The 20,322-nt window shown below is 44.4% G+C and overlaps 1 pseudogene; it reads right to left on the bottom strand.

Moving 5' to 3' along the window:
- Positions 1 to 17,266: 17,266 nt before the first annotated feature.
- Positions 17,267 to 17,384, bottom strand: LOC126093826 (5S ribosomal RNA; annotated as a pseudogene).
- Positions 17,385 to 20,322: the final 2,938 nt, after the last annotated feature.

Genomic DNA, 20,322 nt, shown 5'->3' with positions numbered 1-20,322 from the left:
ATAATCTCACATAGAGAAATCTAGCTCAGTTTAATTTTTGGGGCACATGTTTAGCTTTGTACTCTAAAATTGCATCAGGGAGAACTCGGTTCTCTGTAGATACCATATAGTTTAGAATTCTTATTCTTTGTTTTCCTTTGTGTATATATTTTTATATCTATTATGTTTTATTTTATACTTAATTAATTATTTAGTTTTTATTAATTATTTTGCATATAAACGTCACTCAGTGTATTAAAGAGTGTACCAACACACAGACCAACAGCCAGGGCTGAAACATTAGAAAAAGTCCGCCTCCACGTGGCAGGGACAGTAACGGAATGGGGGCTTGTCAAGCTAACATAACTTGCAAGCAGCCATTACGGCTAAGAGACCTAACACTGCCTGGCTTGTCACTTGTTTTAAGTAGCACACGGCCCACCTTAATAACCCAGGTGGCGGGCTACTCTGGAGTGTTTAAATGAAAAAATAAAAAATTAATCTCCTTTCCTTAATGAGGCAAAATTTCTTCCACTTCGCCGAGGTCTACTGTGTATGTATATCTTTTCCATGCCTACCCAGCTGAACTGAATGGTTTACATCCCAGATGTCCCTCCCGAGAACAACCAGACGCATTTTCTCTGATATTTCCGTAAATATATGAAATTTCGTTTTTGCACTTGCAGGATACTTGCTTTCCGCAAAGCCTTGGCAGGCATCCTCAACTTGAAAATCGCACCTGTATCTTTTGTGAAACACGCCTACGACCGTTTGCCTGAGAAAATATCAGTACAAAATTTACGATTACTGGTTGACTTTAAGTTGAAAGTTTGAATAACTTAACTGGAATGGTAACGGAAATAAGACGTTGCTGTGAGACAAGGAATTTCATATAACAACAACATTTTATTTAATAAAATCGTGAAAATAACTTGACTGGAATACTCCCTTTCAAATTATGAAGGTGGCAGGGGTAAAATACAGGGAGCGAAAGGCTATTTACAATTTCTACAGAAACCAGATGGCGGTTATAAGAGTCGAGGGACATGAAAGGGAAGCAGTGGTTGGGAAGGGAGTGAGACGGGGTTGTAGCCTCTCCCCAATGTTATTCAATTTGTATATAGAGCAAGCAGTAAAGGAAACAAAAGAAAAATTCTGAGTAGGTATTAAAATCCACGGAGAAGAAATAAAAACTTTAAGGTTCGCCGATGACATTGTAATTCAGAGACAGCAAAGGACTTGGAAGAGCAGTTGAACGGAATGGACAGTGTCTAGAAAGGAGGATGTAAGATGAACATCAACAAAAGCAAAACGAGGATAATGGAATGTGGTCGAATTAAGTTGGGTGATGCTGACGGAATTATATTAGGAAACGATACGCTTAAAGTAGTAAAGGAGTTTTGCTATTTGGGGAGCAAAATAACTGATGATGGTCGAAGTAGAGAGGATATAAAATGTAGACTGTCAATGGCAAGGAAACGTTTCTGAAGAAGAGAAATTTGTTAACACATAGTGTAGATTTAAATGTCAGGAAGTCGTTTCTGAAAGTATTTGTATGGAGTGTAGCCATGTATGGAAGTGAAACATGGACGATAAATAGTTTGGACAAGGAGAGAATAGAAGCTTTCGAGATGTGCTGCTGCAAAAGAATGCTGAAGATTAGATGGGTAGATCACATGACTAATGAGGAGGTATTGAATAGGGTTGGGGAGAAGAGGAGTTTGTGGCACAACTTGACTAGAAGAAGGGATCGGTTGGTAGGACATGTTCTGAGGCATCAAGGGATCACCAATTTAGTATTGGAGGGCAGAGTGGAGGGTAAAAATCGTAGAGGGAGACCAAGAGATGAATACACTAAGCAGATTCAGAAGGATGTAGGCTGCAGTACGTACTGGGAGATGAAGAAGCTTGCACAGGATAGAGTAGTATGGAGACCTGCAACAGACCAGTCTCAGGACTGAAGACCACAACAACAACAACAACAACAACGAAAATAACTCCTTGATCACTCAATGGTACAGTTGTGTACAATGCTGGCCTGTCATCAGTGATACAAAAAAATAGCAATTTTATGCAACCTGACTATCGCTCCTAACTACGATGACGATAGCAGCCATCACGCAGAGCGTCTATACTCACCAGAGTCTCGGCAGGTAATGTCTAACCGTCTACCCTCCTCCGGGGTCCACACACAGTGGCCGGAAGGGCTCAGAGAGGCGGCACAGCGGCTATTTGCCAACCTAACGCGGCCTGCTAACGCGCGGGGAACTTATGTCTCTCTGGTCCAGTGCAGTCGCACTCTACTTGATATACTGGTTGGCTAAACTGCATCTCCACATTCACAGAACCCACAGCAGACAGCCCACGCATACGTCATCAGACGACCCGCATTCACATTTGCAGACTATACTAAGAGTTATAATATAATTCCGGATTAAAATTCCCTGAGTGTCGGAAGGGCACCCAGGTATGTTTTAAGCATGTTACTCTTGTAACAAGCCACTTAGCGACTCACATGGAGCCGTTACACACTATGTAGCTGGATTAAGCCCAAAATAAACGCTCAATAGTGAGGAAAAGATTTCTTACACTTTACGAACAAAATAATTTTTAAATCTGAATTTTATGTGCCATTGATTATAACGGTCCAAAATTTCTGCGAATTCGTGTTATCGATATGTATTAACGGGTACAGTAAAACACGAAAAATAACCAGTACTCAAGCAGCGACTGACCAGCGTTGCTGCGTTGCGGCTAGGGCCAGGGCGGGCGGTGATCTATCTCTTGAAGCAGCCTGCTCGTTAGTCTCGGTGCTTCACTGTCACTGTTATCAAATATCGATATTACGAATATCGCACTAGAATAATTAGGAACCACTCTATCGAATGGACACGAAAAGTTCCACAGTACGGATCATTTTATTTTTAACTGGAAACAAATGACTCCAGCTATACAGTGCAAAAATGAAATGCTTATGTCTGCCCAAACACTAGAGAAATTGCCCATGACGGCTCTTAGGAGAAACAATCTATCACCACGGACGTTGTCGCAGTGAGACAGCTTGCAACCTCAATAATATAGATCGCCATACCCTACGTTTAAACACGTCGGAGGGTTATCCCTGGTTTCGAATAGGGCAACACTCTTTTTAATAGCTGCAATGGCAATAGACTCAATGATTCACTGAGATGGCCTTCCTATGTTGGTACTGTGAACAGCTGAAAGCAAGAGGAAACTACACCCTCACCTGCCCCGTCGAAACGTAGCTCTACCGTATCTTTTAATGACGGTATCCTATACGGTAATAAACTAGAGAAGTGAAATAGCGTCACATCCATATTTCTATACGGGCAGTACTCAGGAGCTTATTGTCTTCGGGAAAAGCAAAAAGCCTATGGGTCGGAGCTTATAGTGTTGGATTCCTCAACCAGATAGGTAGGTTACAGAAAAAGAAAAATGTATAACGAGAAGTGCGAAATACTCATCTAAGATGGGAAGAAGAACAGAGCTTCTAGTCTGGAGATTACAACATTATCATCAGACAGAAGGAATGCAGGAGAAGGTCCAATCATCAACTTCCGTGTGGGTGGCCTTTATACGGCCGCAACTGCACCTGCAAAAATCCCTGTATTAAATTTATTTCCACTTCTTGGTTTTTTGTTAGATGTATGAAGAGTTCTCATCGAGGTCTGCTATTGTGGTGGCGAAAAATAACACAGTTAAATTAAAAAAAAAAGTTGACGCCTCTATCCCCGATTACACTAGTTAACAAATTTAAACTTTTTTCTCCATCTGGTTTGTAAATGGATGGATTTACCTAATTTTGGGGTGCTGAATACACTGGAAAAAATCAGCTTTTCTCTATGACGTCACATTTCCTAGATACACAGCACAATAAAAAATGGTAATAGCGAAAATTGACACAGTTAAATCAAACAGAAATACACATTCAAAACGTTTGAAATCACGTTTTGTATGAATATATGGGGATGATGCCAATAAAAGGTCGAAATTAGTTCAGAAGATGTTTTCACCTTTAATCGTCTTTGGTTTTTTAAAAAAGCGACGACGGAGCTCTACTGCACCCCAGCAGTAGTCACCCATCATCGAAGGGTTCCAGTGGCCTTGGTAACAGTGTTCTGTGGTAAGAATGTCTTGCTGAAAGCGTTCACCATGCTCTGTTCATCGCTTACGGCTCCCAAATTTTCCGGGAAGAAATCAAGGTGAGAATGTAAAAAGTGAACTTTAAGCGAAATTCTACAACCCATGTTCTTATAGTTGTCCAACAGATCATTCACAATGGTACCATAGTTTTTGCCTTTTCTGTCACCCAAAAAGCCCTTCACAAATGCTTTAAAAGAAGACCAAGCATCCAATTGGATATATGTGAATTTGGTATCAAAGGTTGGATCTTTCAGCAATTTTCTTATTCGCGGTCCAACAAATATACCCTCTTTCAGCTTTGCCTCACTTAATAAGGGAAACGTTTCTTTTAAGTCCTCACTTTCTTTATCCACAGCTTTTACAAAGTTCTTGATAAGGCGAAACTTGATTTGAAGGGGAGGAAAAATAATTTTATACGGCTCGACCAATGGGGTATTGCTCACATTTACGTTCCAGGAACATATGACTTCCTTATAGGCCATTCCTTGACTGTATAGTGGTTCTTAGTGTCACGGCTGTCCCAAAGGCACAACAAGCAGCAGTCTTTCGTGAATCCAGCCTGTAAACGTGTAAGGAGGGCAACAACTTTTAAATCACAGCAAATCTGCCATTCATGATCCTTATATTTGATTTTCTCTAGCAGCAAAGCCGTGGTTTCATAAGTTGCTTTCATGTCTACTGCGTAATCCAAAGGTACCTATGGAAATGCATTGACATTATGCAGCAGTACTGCTTTCAAGCTGGTTTTACTGGAGTCAATAAATAGTCGCCACTTCTGTGGATTATGTTGTACACCTAGCTGCATCATCAGACCGTTGACATCTCTACATACACACACTGAATACTGCATATCGAAATACTTAGCGAAGGAAGCACCTCTTGATCTGAAACAGGACATTTTTGTCCCTGGAGCTAGAAGGTTCCGTTGTTCCAGTCACGACCCCAAGAGTTCAGCTCGCTGTTTCGGAAGTTTCAGATCGCGTACCAAATCGTTCAATTCCTTTTTAATAAAGAGCTGAGGCGAAGTGTCATGATATTGAGGGCAGTACTCTTCTATATGCTCAATACTTTCTGATTCACTTGACGTGGTGCCTGGTTCCATGGCTTTCAAGTTACAGACAGGAAAAGGCAACCCCTTATCATGGGGCACAGGCAAATGCACTGAAGATGCATTTGGATACTTTATTTTATGTCTAGTTTTGCTTGAATGTCCGAAAAATTTGGAAGATAGAAGAAACAGTCTGAATAATGGTCTTTAGGCTCACACCACACCATCGGAACAGCGAATGGCATGGCTCGGCGTTTTCCTTTCAACCACTCGGTTAAGGTTGTGCAGGCAATATGAGGTGCAAAATTTTTATCTTGATCACCAACAGGACAATCAAAATGCAATTTATACGCCCTCTTAACTCATATCACTAAGCATGCAACAGCTAAGCGCAACGGAATACACACTCTTATCTACAGAAGAGTCCGTTCCGATAGCTGAGTGGTCAGCGTGACGGATTGCTGTCCTATGGGTGCAGGTTCGATTCCCGCTGGGTCGAAGATTTTCTCTGCTCAGGGACTGGGTTTTGTGTTGTCTTCATCATCATTTCATCCCCATTCGGCGCGCAGGTCGCCCAATGTGGCACAATATACTTTAACGCAAGCACAGTTTACAAACGTATCCGTTTCGGAAATGCTTCCACCCTTGTCTCGAAAGCCAATGATCATGCCCTTTTGGACGTCAGATAAATCGCTCCGTTTCCGCATTACGACAACGACTGCACTGTTTTCCACGTCCGCTTGACACGCTTTATATAACCTCCACTGCTTGTACTGCGATGTGCGGCCCTTTGATTGGCTATAGTACGGATACGCCGAACGTAGGCAGTTGTCACATTAGTGTGGCTGGACAGTGTATAACTCGAAAACTGTGCGTATCACACAGCGCAGAAACGTAGCACTCTAAGAGTACGGCATCTGTGACTCACAATTGGAATCAATCATGCAAATAACTGATTGTTACAATTTGGAGATGTATGAAACGGAATGATCACATAGGCTCAATCTTAAGTAAAGCAGATGGTGGCCCTCGGTTCATTGGTAGGGTAATAGCAAAGTGCCGTCTTTCTAAAAAGGAGATTATTTACGACGCACGCATCCTAGAAATGGCTGTTGTATTTAGACCCTCGTATCACATAGGTCTACCAGACGATATTGAAGGAACGTAGACAAAGAAGGGCAACACGAATTATCTCAGCTTTATTCGTCCCACCGGAGACGGACTGATCATCTACATCCACATACATATCCCATAAGCCACCGAAAGGTGCTTGGTGGATGGTACCCAGTATCACTAGTCATCTCCTCTCCTGTTTCATTCGCAAATAGAGCAAGGCAAAAACTACTATGTGTATGCCTCCGTATGATACCTAATTTCCTGTGTCATATTTTCGCAGCCCTTACGCGAAATGTACGTCGGTGGCAGTAGAATAGTTCTGCAGTCAGCTTCAAATGCCGGTTCCTTAAACTTTCTCAATAATGTTCCTCGAAAAGAAGGTCGCCTTCCCTCCATGGATTGCCATTTGATTGCTCCAAGCATCTCCATACACTTGCGTGTTGTTCGAAGCCACCGGTAAAAAATTTAGCAGACCGTCTCTCAACCGCTTCGATGCCCTACTTTAATCCGACCAGGTGCGGATCACAGACACTCGACCAGTATTCAAAAATGGATCGCACCAGTGAGCTATAAGCTGTCTCCTTTACAGATGAACCACACTTTCCTAAAATTCTCCGAATAAACTGGAATCGACCATCTGACTCCCTTATTACTGTCCTCACATGCTCGTTCATTTCATATAGCTTTGCAACGTTACTCCCAGGTATTTAAACGATGTTACTGTGTCAAGCAGGACGGTAACAATGCTGTTTTCGAACTTCACGGGATTGTTTTTCCTAATGTTCTACATTAACTTACACTTTTATACATCTATAGCAAGCTACCATTCATCATACCAACTAGAAATTCAATCTAAGTCGTCTTGTATCTTCCTACACTCACTCAACGGCGACACCTTCCTGTACCCCACAGCATCCCTGTCCGCCAGTTCATTCATGTATACAGAGAATACGAACCGGTCCTATCACACTTACGCAAATGGCCTTGCCGCAGTGGTAAAACCGGTTCCCGACAGATCACTGAAGTTAAGCGCTGTCTGGCTGGGCTATCACTTGGATGGGTGACATCCGGTCTGCCGAGCACCGTTGGTAAGCTGGATGCAGTCAGCCCTTGTGAGGCAAACTGAGGAGCTGCTTGACTGAGTAGTAGCGGCTCCGGTCTCGTAAACTGACATACGGCAGGGAGAGCGGTGTGCTGACCACATGACCCTCCGTATCCGCACCCAGTGACTCTTGTGGGCTGAGGTTGCACGGCGGTCGGTCGGTGCCGCTGGGCCTTCATGGCCTGTTCTGTTTAGTTTTTTCCTATCACGCTTTTCTGGGGCACTCCTGACGATAACCTTGTAACTGACGAACAGGTGACACACGTCAATTATCCCGCAAAAACCTGGTTACAAAGTTTCAAGAAACAGTAGAAAGTAACTGGGGAATCTAGGAATGTTGAACAAACTCCTCCCCCGCCACTCCGCACAAAATCGCTCACGTAGGAACCGCGAAGACAAGACTATTTACAGAATCCGAAAACGCAACTAAGTGGCCAGAGTTCCCGCGCTCTGGACGCGAATTGAACTGCACAGTACAGATATAGAGGTAAACTGTTAACGGTCGAGTAGTGAGATTTGTGATTTTCTAACTGCCCTCAGTGTGAAATTTGCTGAGCTGGTAAACATTAAGGACTGTATGTGTAAACGGCGCGCTACGAAGTGCTCGGTGGTATAACGCACGAGTTTTCTTGGAGCAGTCGGGAGGAGTGGAGGGGTAACGGTGAAGTGGTTGCGCGCACAGACCTCAAACCGGACGCGGAGGCAATCGTGCGTGCATCGATCGGCGAGTGCGTGCGCCCGGCCCCGGAGAATGGGTTTCTCGTCGCGGAAGGGACTGGCCGGGCCCGTAGTGTGGCGCTGGAATAAGTGGGAGGGTGGGTGAGGGGGAGGCAGAAAGTGGGCCACTTCCGCGGCCAGCGGTCGGTCGATAAGGGTCAGTGCACCCGCCCTCTCGACTCGCTGCCAGCTGAAGAAGACAGCGCAAAGATTTCCAGCTCACGCCACCCAATGTGCAGTACGTTGCGTGCACCAGGCGCCGCATTTTTCCTCCGTCGCGACTAACGCTTTTATCTATCCGTTTTTCGCTGCACTGCAACTCAGAGACCCAAATAGTACTACTAATCATTTCACTACGAAACACAAGACAAAAAGAAATGGAACAAATCAGCTCGTTTCAAAACGAAGGAAAACTAAATTTCAATTTCATAGTTTTTTTTTAACTTGGTATTGAACAACTAGGATCGTGTATCAACTTTAGTTCCTCTCCTTTCCCTGTTGTTTCCTATTTTTCCAGTTCTCCATCCCCTCCCCAAACAGTCTTTTCGTTTCTTCTGTTGATGTTGTTTTCGATTTCTTATTTACCGTACCTTCAAAGCCTTCAAAGTTTAGTACTTGGTTCTTAAATAATTTCTTTCTCTTATTTCCGATTCTTTGTTGTCGTCTCTTTCCAGCTCTTTTATTATTTCTTTAATCGCTGCTACTGTCGGTTTCTTTTTCCAGAAGCACACGAATATTTCCTTCGTTAGCCTGTTCTCCTTCATTCGGTAGAGGTAAAGGTGCGGACAATGCGCCTCGTAAATATGTCCGCTGCTTGACAAAGGCCCACAGAAACATGTTTTAACCGTTCAAATGATGACAGTTCGAGACTTTAACAAAGACTGGACATTCATCGTTGATGGTGGTCTTTGTCAAATGAAGAAGGCTGAGAATTTTGCCTAGCCACGTCAGTTGTTACTCTGCGGCATTCTGTAACTGCTCTCTGTAGCATAAGACATACACTGAAGAACCAAAGAAACCGGTACACCTGCCTAAAATCGTGTAGGGCCCACGCGAGCATGCAGAAGTGCCGCAACACGACGTGGCATGTACTCGACTAATGTCTGAAGTAGTGCTGGAGGGAATTGACACCACGAGTCTTTCAGGACTGTCCATAAATCCGTAAGAGTACGAGGGGTGGGGATCTCTTCTGAACAGCACGTTGCAAGGCCTCCCAGATATGGTCAATAATGTTCATATCTGGGGAGTTTGCTGGGCGGCGGAAGTGTTTAAACTCAGATGAGTGTTCCTGGAGTCACTCTGTAGCAATTCTGGACGTGTGGGGTGCCGCATTGTCCTGATGGAATTGCCCAAGTCCGTCGGAATACACAATGGACATGAATGGATGCAGGTGATCAGACAGGAAGCTTACGTACGTCTCACTTGTCAGAGTCGTATCTAGACGTCCAGGGGTCTCACACGCCCCACACTACTAAAGAGCCTCCACCAGCTTGAACAGTCTCCTGCTATCATGCCGGGTCCATGGATTCATGAGGTTGTCTCCATACCCGTACACGTCCATCCGCACGATACAATTTGAAACGAGACTCGTCCGACCACGCAACATGTTTCCAGTCATCAACAGTCCAATGTTGGTGTTCACGGGCCGAGGCCAGGCGTAAAGCTTTGTGTCGTGCAGTCATCAAGGATACACGAATGGGACTTCGCCTTTGAAAGCCCATATCGATGATGTTTCGTTGAATGGTTCGCACGCCGACACTTTTTGGTGGCCCAGCATTGATGTCTGCAGCAAGTTGCGTAAGGTTTGCTCTTCCGTCATTTTGAACGATTGTCTTCAGTCGTCGTTGGTCCCGTTCTTGAGGGATCTTTTTCCGGCCACAGCGGTGTTGGAGATTTTATGTTTTACCGGATTCCTGACATTCATGTTACAGTCGTGAAATGGTCGTAAGGGAAAATCCCCACTTCGACGCTACCTCGGAAATGCTGTGTTCTGCCGACTATAAGAGCACGTTCAAACTCATTTAAATCTTGGTAAGCTGGCATTGTAGCAGTAGTAACTGATCTAACAGCTGCTCCAGACACTTGTTATCTTACATAGGCGTCTCCGACCGCAGCGCCGTATTCTGCCTGCTTACATATTTGTGTATTTGAATACGCATGCTTATACGTTTCTTTTGTGCTTGAATGTTGTATTATATACACCAGAAGATGCAACTCATAAGTTGCGAAACCGGTTGTGCGATTCGGTAATCGATTTCAAGAAGTATACCTACAGCGAGCTATTGGACGTTTCATTGAGTTTTATATTTTAATAGTTTTAACACCTGTATGTAAACCTCTGTTATAGTGTGTAAATTTGTGAATCAATTATGTACAGTTACTTTTGCTGTGACTGCCCTAGTTTAAAAATTACTTTTGTCTTCGTAGATATACATTACTTGTTGTAGATATTTATTGTCAAACCATATGCTCTATCTATTTTATTAATTCTTACATTTACTGCACACTTTTCTAATTCATTCCACAATACAGTGATATTTAAATTTTCTTATTCGATCTGTTTATATGGAGTTCGGTTGTTGTTTTTATATTTGTCATGAATTTTTTGCTCAGAGTTTAAATTTTGAGACCATTTCTATTCGCTTTCTTCGCCAGGAAATATAATTAACTGCTTCTGTCAGATTTTCTGAAAGTATTGCAAAATCTTTTGCAAAAGCCAGGCAGTATATCTTAATTTAATTTGTTTTCCTTCCTATAATTATTCGTTGATTCGGAGATCTTTTTTACTGCAAGTCTCAGATCATTACAATATTTTTAGAAACGCATTGAAACAGCAAAGGTGATAAGTCGTCCCATTATCTGGCGCCAGTTTCTACTTCATCTAGCTGACACACTACTCCCGTAAATTTAACTTTACATATCGCATTTGTTACAGTTTTACGAACTATGTTTGCTAATTTTGTCTTAACACCAGACTCTCTAATGGTTTTATCAATTATTTCTCTATTTACCGAAGAAAATGCTTTCTTGAATTCAATAAATGGTGCTATTATAGCTTTTCTGGTCAACATTCTGCTGCGAATTATTGATTTTTCAGTCAAAAACATTTTCTTTGCAAGAGCTTCCTTTTTGAAAACCACTGTGGTATTCTGCCAGTTTTTTCTATCTTTTCTATCTTGTACTTTTCAGTAAGATGAAACATATATTTTGAGTCTGATTTACAGTGTACAGTTACTGAAAATAATTAGTGTCATTATATAAATAATTTAATTGCTTTGAGTATTTCGAGGCTGCAAGTCGGACTCATAATAAACGCAGTTAATGTTGTTGTATGAAATAATGTGCACCTGTAAAATAGCTGCAACAACTCAATATAATTCTCTTGTTCTACATAGTACTACCTACTGGTTGCATTACTGACGAACTGTTCATCGTGGCTTAGGCCTATTACTGCCCTGCCGTTTCTCGACCGCGCATTCTGCCCTTACGTTGTGACAAGTTCCACGAAAATCGATTATCTCAATCGAAGCAGACGTGCTGTCTACTTCCGCAGACTTAGTAGCGCACCGCTGGGAACAAAAACTGCGGATGAACTCAAAGAGAACGAAGTTCACAAATTGAAACGTTCCTTGCGACCGTCCCTCGCAGCATCCTCTGCGTCGCGAGAAATCACACTCGCGGCCGATGGCAGGATGCACAGCGTTCTCTTGTACACCGATGAGCGGCGCGCGGCGCCAGTGACGCCACATACTGCTCTGCAGATTCAGTCCGGGACTCTGTTTCGCGGACGCGGAGTAATTGTCACACGTAAAATACGTCTAAGGGTCGCCAGCCTCGGTCTGACACACGAGTAAGGGTTAAACTTGCAAGAGCCACCACCTAAAGCCCTATAGCCAGCTAACTGCTTCCAGAAACATTCCGAGATGCGACTACTGGACTGCAACATGTACAACATTAACGGGTCGTACACCACCTGCAACTGGCTTCCAAAGATAACTCCACAATGATACAAAGGGAATACAGTTTAAAGTCAATAGCAAAAAAGACACTAAAAAGCACCACGCTCAGATTTGCACGGACACAAATGAACTGTACCGACATTACGTAATTCTAGCTGAGATCGTACTTTTTACCCAGCACCACGTCCAGAAAGCTAACGAACTGACGCTTCACTCTGTGGCTACTTTCTACCGAGAAACTCCATTCTTAGCAATCAGCAAACACTCGGAAGTGCCGAAGCAGAAATTCACGCCTGAGCAAGGGAACGCACTTTCAAGTGCTTTGTAGACTTCCCGTGCTTCAAACCTAGCTTTGTTACTAATGCCGACTTCCGAAGCGATGACCACTTTAAAACGAAAACTTGTCACCTCAGTACCACGAAGGCTACCGATCGACGCACGATTTAGTATGTTGTGGGTTGGCAGGAGAGCCAACACCGGTATGAGAGGAAGCCGAAAGGCACGCGTTTTAGCTCACGCAGGCTGGCGTGAGGTCTGGAACAGGACAAGGAAATTAGACTGTAGGAAAAACTGACGTAGCTGGTGGAATACTTAACTTCAATCCATAAATGGTGAACATCGCTCTTGACGGTACATTATTCATAATCTCAATACTAACTGGTAATGGCGCCTTGCTAGGTCGTAGCAATTGACGTAGCTGAAGGCTATGCTAACTATCGTCTCGGCAAATGAGAGCGTATTTTGTCAGTGAACCATCGCTAGCAAAGTCGGTTGTAAAACTGCGGCGAGTGCTAGGGAGTCTTAGACTAGACCTGCCGTGTGGCGGCGCTCGGTCTGCAATCACTGATAGTGGTGACACGCGGGTCCGACGTATACTAACGGACCGCGGCCGATTTAAAGGCTACCACCTAGCAAGTGTGGTGTCTGGCGGTGACACCACATAGTAAGTTCCAAACTATATTCCGAGAAATGTTTTTAACATACGTGCGTTTCAGTCAACCAGCCTTAGTAGCCGTACCGAAGTAATTTCATTGGCATCTTCTGGATGTTGTTGCTCTTCTCGCCGCGCAGGATTAGCCGAGCGGTCTTGGGCGCTGCAGTCATGGACTGTGCGGCTGATCCCGGCGGAGGTTCGAGTCCTCCCTCGGGCATGGGGGTGTGTGTTTGTCCTTAGGATAATTTAGGTTAAGTAGTGTGTAAGCTTAGGGACTGATGACCTTAGCAGATAAGTCCCATGAGATTTCACACTCGTTTTCCGTGCTCGTTTAGAAACGAAGGACTCTATCGCCCAGAGTTTGCTTGACGATTGCTTTCCGATGTAAGCTTAATTGTATGATTTTCTGAGGATGGCAGATTAATTTGCCGTAACTAGTCAAGAAGTTAAATTAATAAAAATATGTGCAGCTGGCGACTGATTATTCTCAAAGTCGTAAAGAAACACGGAAGAGAGATTCTGCCTTATGCAAGACACCGTTTATTGGAAATTTGGAATTTTGTAGTAAGTTCCTGTGGGACTAAACTGCTGAGGTCATCGGTCCCTTGGCTTACACACTTCTTAATCTAACTTAAACTAACTTACGCTAAGGACAACCAACACACACACACCCATGCCCGAGGGAGGACTCGAACATCCGACGGGGGCAGCCGCGCGAACCGTGGCAAGGCGCCACGACCGCACGGCTACCCCGCGCGGCCGACACCGTGTTTGTTTATGTTACCCATAAATGTTTCAGTACTTCATGTGCTATCTTCAGTGGAATTTTTGTTTATTTTCCTTCCCAGATGAAGTTGTTACTTGTGTGTGCTGATGACTTTAAGTCTAACGTATATATTCTGCAGCTTTTGATGCTACAATCTTGTTTCCAATATTTGAGACTGTTGAAGCAATTACTTTGTTTGTACAGTCATCTCTCGCTGTTACACGCGGATTTAATACAATTTGTCAGCAAAACATCAAGTTTCTGCCGATATTTCACGTGTTGTGTTTCCATAGCTGATGGGAAACCCCCGCCACTATGGGAGAACTACTCACCTTAGAGCCAGGCAGCGTCGTGGAGTACAACTCATTTAAGAGTGAAAGGCCGGTCCATCGCTTAAAGGCCGGAGAAACTCCCTTTTCCCAGATACCGAGCCTGGCGTAGACAATAGCCACAGGAAGAGTATAGAGGCAAGATCAGGAAATGATGTATGACAGAATGTTTCGAGCAGTGGAAGAAACTTGAGTGAGCTTACAAATTCCATTGAAGATGACAAGCGTTAGTTGGAAGTACTCCATAGATATACACTATCTGATCCTATATATGTGAGAAACTGTCCACCAGATGTTTGTCACGAGATGGGGACCCGCCATTTTAAAAGGAGGCGGTGAGTGTTGTGTTCTAAGTAGGGAAGCGGTAACAGCAGAGTGGGAAGGTCGGGAGAGCTCAGTGACTTGAAACGCGGGCTGGTCGTTGGGTCCACCTAAGAAATCTGTCAGGGACGTTTCAGCCCTTCTAGAGCTGCCCAAGGCGATTGTTGGTGATGTGACTGTGAAGTGCTCCTTCAGTCCAGTGACTTATTTTTGGACCACACGAAGCAGTGTCCACTAAAGACTGCTACAAGCAGTTTGCCCCATTTTATACAGTTTTTGTTGTTGTTAGACACGAAGTTGTGTTTTACGGAGAATTTGTAAATATTTCGCGTTCTATATATTTAAGAGCTGTATAATACACACATCAAAAAAAGTTTTGCGTCACCTCGGTTCCGAATTTTCCAGAACCTGTACAGAAAATTGGTGTAGGGATCAACATGAACATCATTTCCGCCCTTTTTATTGCTCATGAAAACCACACATTGCATGTTGTACCATCATACAGCGAGACCTTCAGAGGTGGTGGTCCAGATTGCTATACACGCCAGTACCTCTAATACCCAGTAGCACGTCCTCTTGCATTGATGCATGCCTGTATTCGTCGTGGCAGACTATCCACAAGTACATCAAGGCACTGTTGATCCAGATTGTCCCACTCCTCAACCACGATTTGGCGTTGACCCCTCAGAGTGGTTGGTGGGTCACGTCGTCCATAAGCAACCCTTTTCAGTCTATCCCAGGCATGTTCGATAGGGTTCGTGTCTGGAGAACATGCTGGCCACTCCACTCGAGCGATGTTCTTATGCTGAAGGAAGTCACTCACAAGATGTGCACGATGGGGGCGCGACTTGTTGTCCATGAAGACGAATACCTCGCCAATATGCTGCCGATATGGTTACATTATCGGTCGGAGGATAGCATTCACGTATCGCACAGCCGTTAGGGCCCCTTCGATGACCACCAGCGGCGTACGTCGGCCCCACATAATGCCACCCGAAAACGGCAGGGAACCTCCACTCTGCTGCACTCGCTGGACAGTGTGTCTAAGGCGTTCAGCCTGACCAGCTTGCCTCCAAACACGTCTCCGACGATTGTCTGGTTGAAGGTATATGCGACACTCATCGGTGAAGAGAACGTGATGCCAATCCTTAGCGGTCCATTCGGCATGTTGTTTGGCCCATCTGCACCGCGCTGCATGGTGTCGTGGTTGCAAAGATGGACCTCGCCATGGACGTCGGGAGTGAAGCTGCGCATCAAGCAGCTTACTGTGCACAGTTTGAGTCGTAACACGACGTCTTGTGGCTGAACGAAAAGCATTATTCAACATGGTGGCGTTGCTGTCAGGGTTCCTCCGAGCCATAATCCGTTGGTAGTGGTCATCCACTGCAGTAGTAGCCCTTGGGCGGCCTGAGCAAGGCATGTCATCGGCAGTTTCTGTCTCTCTATATCTCCTCCATGCGTTAACAACAACGCTTTGGTTCACTCCGAAACTCGTGGACACTTCCCTTGTTCAGAGCGCTTCCTGGCACAAGATAACAATGAGGACGCGATTGAATCGCGGTACTGACCGTCTAGGCCTGGCTGGACTACAGACAACATGAGCCGTGTACCTCCTCCTTGGTCGAATGACTGGAATTCATCGGCTGTCGGACCCCGTCCGTCTAATAGGCGCTGCTCATGCATGGTTGTTTACATCTTTGGGCGGGTTTAGTGACATCTCTGAACAGTCAAAGGGACTGTGTCTGTGATACAATACCCACAGTCAACGTCTGTCTTCAGGAGATCTGGGAACGATAGTGATACAAATCTTTTTCTTTATGTGCGTATATTACAGCTTTAGGAATATATTGTTAATTCTTCAACTATAGAATTTTATGGTGAGTAAAATGCTACATGTTTTAGAACTATTTATATAACATGTATAGAGTTAAGCCATACTTCATCGGTCGTGCACATTCTCATACTTTGAAACAGAAGGAGGTCTTTCACCACGGAACATGTGATACTTGGAAATGAACTCACTTTCTTTTATGTCTGGACAGAATTGCGTCTCTTAAAATTGGAAAATTTTATTAGTTTACCGCAGCTTCTTTTTCAAAATATATTTAACTTGTAACTGATTTTTGAAAACACTATTACTTCATTTGATTTCAGTTACTGATTATATTTGTGTATAGCAGAGTAATAACATAACAGATACTCGATCAAATGCAGCACTGTGAAGACGCTTTTAAATTTCGGTCGAATATTTGTTTCTAGGTACATGACCATGTTGAACCTTGCAATATGCTTTCACGCTTCGAAAAACCTTAATTTTTCGCAGTAATTTTTGTAATTTCAGGAAAGGACTGCAGCACATGAAATGTGAATGCCATCATTTAAAAATGGGGTAAGAAAATATATTTAACTTTCATTACAGGCCTGGGCAGAGGCTAAAGCGTGAAAAGTGCACCAAGGCACAACACTGTTCCCCTACTGACGGACGCGGACAATCTATCGTCGCTGAGTGTGACTAAAGACTCCCGCGAAAACAGCGGAAGGAATCACTGGAGAGTACAAAATGCTACCAGTAGTGCTGCCAGCACCGTGACTGTGCGTAGGTCGGGGGGGGGGGGGGGGGAGGCAAAAAGCACTCCGTCTTCAGGCCACAAGTGGCCCATCGGGACCATCCGACCGCTGTGTCATCCTAAGACGAGGATGCGGATAGGAGGGGCGTGTGGTCAGCACACCGCTCTCCCGGTCGTTATGGTGGTTTTCTGTGACCGGAGCCGCTACTATTCGGTCGAGTAGCTCCTCAGTTGGTATCACGAAGCTGAATGCACCCCGAAAAATGGCAACAGCACATGGCGGCCCGGATGGTCACCCATCTAAGTGCCGGCCACGCCCGACAGCGCTTAACTTAGGTGATCTAACGGGAACCGGTGGATCCACTGCGGCAACGCCGTTGCAAGGGGGTTAAAAGAACGGGGCAGAATGCTCGAGCAGCTCCTCGTAAGCCTCACATTTCCGTAGTCACTGCCAAGCGATGCTTGAGGTGCTGCAAAGAGCGGTGTCACTGGATGGTGCATGAGTGGACACAGTGATTTCTAGAGGTGAACGTCACGCGCTGACAATGAAGTACGGAGGTAATTGTGTAACGGTATGTGGATGTTTTGCGTGGATCGGGTGTGGTCCTCTTTTCGGACTTAAGAAAACTCAAAATGTGGGAGGATAGGGATAAATTTTCAGCGTTGTGTACTCCGTACAGTAGAGTAACAGTTCGAAAACGATGATTGTCTTTATCAGCATGACAATGCACTCTGTCATGAAGCAGCAGCTGTGAGGCGAAGGTCTGTGGACAATAACACTCCTGAACTGGACTGGGCTGCCCAGAGTCCAGACCTGAATCCAACCTTTGGGATGAGTTGGGACGTCGACTCCGCTCTGGAATCCAGCGTCCAACCTTCTCTCGTTTCGTGTCTAGAGAAAGAATGGGCTGCCATTGCTCTGCAGAGATTGAGACACCTGACTGATAGTGGCCCCAACAGAGATCTAACTGTCATAAAGAAGCAGGTTGGACATCCTGCGTCACACTAGTATATGTTAACAGGTGTCTGGACACTTCTCATCTGGCGTTGTGCAAATTTGGGGTACGAATGTCGTTTATTTTGTGTCAGACGTCATGGGCGACATTTTGCCCGCGGACCCCAAGAATGAATTATAGTTAACCTTTTCTTCCATCACCACTGAGCTAATCGAAGTTCATGGAATTTGTCATAGCTCATTCAACAGTCGCTCACTAATAGGCTGCCAAAAGTAGTAATGCCAACAGCCTTGTTTATTTTGCGTCGAGACATCGTGGTATTAAATGGGTAGAGCGAGCCTTCGCAAGATGATGGTGATGATGATGATTTGGTTTCCGGAACGCGCAACTACGAGATTATCAGCGCCCGTACAAATTCCAAATCTTTTCACTTTCCAGTCTCGCTACTTTCCTGAATGTTGATGAAACTGTGAGAACAACTAAATACCCAGTCCCCGGGCGGAGAATATTCCCCATCCGGCCGAGAATCGAAACCAGGACCGCGTGTTCATCTACATCTACATTTATACTCCGCAAGCCACCAACGCTGTGTGGCGGAAGGCACTTTACGTGCCACTGTCATTACCTCCCTTTCCTGTTCCAGTCGCGTATGGTTCGCGGGAAGAACGACTGCCGGAAAGCCTCCGTGCGCACTCGAATCTCTCTAATTTTACATTCGTGATCTCCTCGGGAGTTATAAGTAGGGGGAAGCAATATATTCGATACCTCATCCGGAAACGCACTCTCTCGAAACCTGGGCAGCAAGCTACACCGCGATGCAGAGCGCCTCTCTTGCAGAGTCTGCCTCCTGAGTTTGCTAAACATCTCCATAACGCTATCACGCTTACCAAATAACCCTGTGACGAAACGCGCCGCTCTTCTTTGGATCTTCTCTATCTCCTCTGTCAATCCGACCTGGTACGGATGTCACACTGTTGAGCAATACTCAAGCATAGGTCAGCAACTCTAGCCACTAGACCACGAGCTGCGGATACCTTCGGAAGAGAATGCTGATTTTGACTGAAGAGTTTCGTATTTGAATCTATATTGCAAAATATGGTTCAAATGGCTCTGAGCACTATGGGACTTAACATCTGAGGTCATCAGTCCCCTAGAACTTAGAAGTACTTAAACCTAACTAACCTAAGGACATCACACACATCCAAGCCCGAGGCAGGATTCGAACCAGCGACCGTAGCGGTCGCGAGGTTCCAGACTGAAGCGCCTAGAACCGCTCTGCCATAGCGGCCGGCTATTGGAAAAGAAAGAAATATGATATTCAATGCATGAAATTTGCGAGAATGATAAAAAAGCCGATACTGGGCGATCAAATACGGGAATATTAATGTGTATTCAGATATGGAGTACACTGTTCAAAATATACTTTAAATTTTGGAAACGTAATACGAAGGAGCGTAACACGACTTGGTATGTGAAGATTTAAAACGAAGTTAATTTCATTTAGTTATTTAAAACTCCGCTTAATGCCAAACAGAAAACTGTTTTGACAGCAGTGCTTCATTTCATGTGGGTCTCGTTTCATTTCTAAGATCACGTTAATTCTGGAGATGAAATTGTACGAGATGCTTTTACGCTTTTGTGTGACGTGATAGCAAGTGTTTTCTGTCGTGTTGCACGTCTTCGGTATGTTTCCTTTGATGGTTGCAATTATATGGATCGTTTTTCACTTTATTCTCACTTAATATCAAGAGTTTGCATACTGACAACGAGATTTAGGAAAATCTCCCGTCGCCACGCTCATCGAGAGACCTTCACTAGAGCAGTCAGAACAGAAGAGACCCCAGGCCTCTCACATACGGTGTTGGAGGAGTCGTAAAGATCTCACAGCCAGTCACAGTGACTAATGAAAAAGTATGAGTAAATTACAAAGGAGAGAGCAGATGGGTTTGGATGACTGTAAAGAAGTGGAAGGATCGGTGGATTAGAAACCTGTATAGACACTGGCCTTACATACAAAAAACGCAAAGGAGGAAAAGGTGTCAGAAAAACATCTCACGAAGAAAGTCACAGCTTCATCAGATCTAGCAGATAACACAAGATCTAAAGTTAACTACATACTGTGAACTGGAGTGACTTGCAAGTGATGTGTGGAAATATACAATGGGAAATAATGCCGACCAATAATGGATTGACAATAAAAGAAAAAGAAGACCAGATCTTTGATATTACGGTAGTATGAAACTTCGCACAAACGTAAAGTTTCCAATCTGATAAAATTTTGCCAGCCGATGTGGCCGAAAGATTCTAGGCGCTTCAGTCCGGAACCGCACTGCTGCTACGGTCGCAGGTTCGAATCCTGCTTCG

This window comes from Schistocerca cancellata, chromosome 7, assembly GCF_023864275.1.
Source record: "Schistocerca cancellata isolate TAMUIC-IGC-003103 chromosome 7, iqSchCanc2.1, whole genome shotgun sequence".
In the NCBI taxonomy this organism is placed as follows: domain Eukaryota; kingdom Metazoa; phylum Arthropoda; class Insecta; order Orthoptera; family Acrididae; genus Schistocerca; species Schistocerca cancellata.
Note: the sequence above shows the minus strand (reverse complement) of the source record. Positions and strands in the feature narration are given on the sequence as shown.